Source organism: Hylobates moloch, unplaced genomic scaffold (genome assembly GCF_009828535.3).
Source record: "Hylobates moloch isolate HMO894 unplaced genomic scaffold, HMol_V3 SCAFFOLD_6, whole genome shotgun sequence".
Classification (NCBI taxonomy): Eukaryota; Metazoa; Chordata; class Mammalia; order Primates; family Hylobatidae; genus Hylobates; species Hylobates moloch.
This window is the reverse complement of record NW_026652281.1, coordinates 37,525,562-37,529,305: the sequence shown is the minus strand read 5'-3', so window position 1 is coordinate 37,529,305 and position 3,744 is coordinate 37,525,562. Positions and strand designations below refer to the sequence as shown.

At 35.3% G+C, this 3,744-nt stretch overlaps 1 pseudogene; it reads right to left on the bottom strand.

Moving 5' to 3' along the window:
- Window positions 1-2,601: 2,601 nt before the first annotated feature.
- Window positions 2,602-3,395, bottom strand: LOC116470358 (small ribosomal subunit protein eS1-like; annotated as a pseudogene).
- Window positions 3,396-3,744: the final 349 nt, after the last annotated feature.

Sequence of the window (3,744 nt, the reverse complement as noted above, 5' to 3'; positions counted from 1 at the left end):
ATTGGTATTCTATCTATCTATCTATCTATCCATCTATCACTTATATAGTACTTACCACACACTAAGTCTTAACTCATTTTCATAACAACTCCATAAGGTAGGTTTTATTATTACCCTTATATTATAGGTGAGCCACAGAGAGGTGAAGTAATTTAGTTGTGAACATGCTAAATTTACAAGCTAATATAGAAGTCCTTATAATTTTTAGTCTTCTTAACCAAAAACAAGTGGGTATTTCCACTTACAAAAGTTTTCTTTTAATTTTTCAGTAAGCTTTATAGTTTTCTTCCTATAGATTGTATACACTTCTAAAGTTCATTCTTTAGTGGTAACTGCAATTTTTTCATCCATTATATTCTATAATGGACTGTTGCTTACATATGTAAGTCCAAAACCAAAAGGCTACTGCTTTTTCAGTGTTACTTTCATATCCACTTAGAGGATTACACTCTCTTATTATGGTTTCTTGAAATATAATGTTAATATCTAGAAATATTATATTTGCTTTCTTCTTTCCATTGTTTATACCTTGCCTTTCTGGTAGCTAATTAGGTCAGCTAGCACATCCAAAACTATATTAAATGTTCTTTGAGTAGGAAACCTCACTGCATGATTTTAGCTTGTTTTGAAAGTACTTTAAGAAGAATACTCGTAGATGTTTGAAGGTCTTCTGACTACATTCTGTATAAGCCAATTGCATGGATTTTTGTTTTGTTTGTTTGTTTGCTTGTTTTAGGACTGTAACTCCAGAATCTAGTTTAGCCTTTGGGGCATACATACATGCTGACCAAATGTTTATTGAATGCGGAAGTCAGTGAATGGATGAATAAATGGCATAGTTATCTAAAGGAAAGTATTTACTGGTGTATTTTTATTAATCTTCCTGAGTACTTTTCTTATTAAGCTGTTTCCTTTGTGTTAGACTTTTTGCCCTCAATGTTCTTTTGTTTTTACAGTTTTTATGTTTTTCCTGCTGTCTGGAATCTGACAGTGTATTTTCCAAAGACCTCACTAACCTGAACCTGTTCTGCCTATCCAAACCTAATCTGTACCATTCTCTTAAATGTTTACTTTTCTCTGTGAGGCCAATCTCTACTATCCCATACAAAACACAGTAGGCTCATTCCCATTTTAAGGTTTTCATTCTGGATTCCCTTTCTGGCTTCCCATTATTCTCCACATCACTATGAATAACCAAATTCTACTCACTCTTCATACTCTTAAGTTCAAGGGCCATCTCTCTCATAAACATTCTCAATTTTCCCAGCACTTATTCTCATGCCTTTTTCAAAATACCTACAACATTTGTGGTCAATACTGAACACCCTAGTAGATAATTATATACTGTTTTGTATCGCTGTCAGTGATTCATGACTGTTGATCTTACTACCCAAGGTAAATTCTTGAGGACAGTGATCTTAGGCTGTCCAGTATCCGCCCCCCTCCCACAGCATCTTGCACAATGCTGACCACAGAGGAGAGTGGAAGTTGCAAACTGGTGCCCATAAATAGATAAATAACGCCCATAACCTTGATTTACTTGGCGGAAAATATCTCTTGAAAAATTGAACAGGAATGCCTTAGGCTGTGCTTGTTTTCTTCTCTTCATCACAGCTTCTCTATCTCTATCTTACTTAAGCTTCATTTACACATTTATGTTACCCCCATGGCCCTGTAGACAAGTTTGTTTGTGATACTTCAGGGTTTCAATATGCATTGGCTGAAAGATTTCTCCGTTAGAGGTACGATAGAGTCTTAGATCAGCATAAACCACAGCTGATTTCTGTCTCTAATTAAGAAATTAGATTGACGGATGAGGGTGCTCTGGCTCTGCTGCTTAAATATCAGTACAAAAGAGCTTCCGCTTTTGTAACTAAAGACTGGGAGGATTAACACTAGGATTAACATCCTAGCTGCAAAGGAGGCTGGGAGATTGCATGTTTTTCACTGGACACACTGATACTTTGAACAAAGATGGAAATCTTTAATTAAGAAAGAGAAAATAGATATTGGGTAGGCAACAGTAGTGTCAGCCACACATAACTTTTTAAGAGTGAAAGCCATAAGAAAACACACAAGATTGAGTTTAATATCCTCAGGATCATTAGAATTTGCCTAGTTATCTGTATAGACAAAAATTTACAAAATTATCTCTTGAAAAATTGAACAGGAATGCCTTAGGCTGTACTTGTTTTCTTCTGTTCATCACAGCTTCTCTATCTCTATCTTATTTAAGCTTCATTTACACATTTATGTTACCTGCATGGCCCTGCAGACAAGTTCGTTTGTGATACTCCAGGGTTTCAGCATGCATTGGCTGAAAATACCTCTGTAAATTTTTGGAATGATAATTCAGACCATCTCATAAGAACCTGTGATATCATTCTCATAATTTGTATAAGTCAAACATATCAAAAGCCTATTCAAATGAACAAAAACTATAAAATATATGAAAATCAAAATATACCAAAATAACACCTAGCTGAGTACACAGTGTTAACAACTTATCCTAAGAGAAAAATTATGGAATATCTAATTGTACATATATATATATATTTTTCAAATAGCACTTTTTATTTGCTACTATTTGAAGTCTGAACTTTAAACAGATTCTTGGACTGGTGGTTCATATCCATCAGCTCGTTTAACTTTAGCACCTGTCTCATCCCCAGTGGCTTTTTCAGAACTATTGCCTTCACCATGAAGCTCCATGAGCTTTCCCAATTCAAACTTGGGCTTCTTCAGCATTTTTACTTTTCTAACGAAGACATCATGGAAAGGATAAATAGGTTGGCAAGGCTTTTCTATGTCTTTTCCAATGCTGTCTGGAATCAATTTATTGACCACTTCTTTCAAGTCATTTGTCTGCAACTCTGGGGTCATGATTTCCATCATTTTCTTCCGGATTTGGCGGACCTGTTGGTGCTGAGCATAGAGGTCTTCCATATCTGATTGTTGCGTTTTTTAGTAAAACCAACACAGAACAGATGAAGCAAGTAACCATCAGTAGTCCTGACATCAACATGAGCTTCCATCATTGTCTGCCATTTTTTGACCGTGGAACACATTTTGTCACGGGTAAGATCCATGCCATGGAAGTTAGTCAGGCAGTTTTTGCCCTGAATATCTTCAGTAATCAGCTTGAATTTTCTAAATGCAACTTCATCATTCTGCAAATCAGCAAGACTCACTTCAAACACATGACCCTTGAGACCATCAGATGCAATTTTGGTTCCTTGGGTCCTGGTGACGAGCGTCTTTCCAACATTTCTTATACTGAACATAGCAGGTGCTTTCACATCACACCAATCTTTCTTAGAAAATGAATCAATCACTTTCTTCTTGGCTCCGTTTTTGCCGCCTTTCATAAGGCGCTTGTTCTTGCCAACTGCCATGGTACTGGTCGGAGAGCCAAAAAGGCGATATATTTTTATTTATCGATGAGGAGATATTCAAAAGGTATGAAGTTAAAAAAGTGAGGTTTCAAATGTGCAAGATAATCTCACTTTCATTAAAAAATTTTATGTATATGTAAAAGACTATTAAACAAACTAAGCATAATTATATTTAGATAGTTGAATTATAGGTGATTTTACTTTTCCTATATTTTTATGAAATGCTATTTTATCATGAATAAAATGCAATGAGATGACAAAAAAAAAACATTTGTCAAGTCTGCTTCATGAGAAGGATGTTACTGGTAAAAAGATATATATTTGTCAAACCAAAACAAAACGGCCTCAT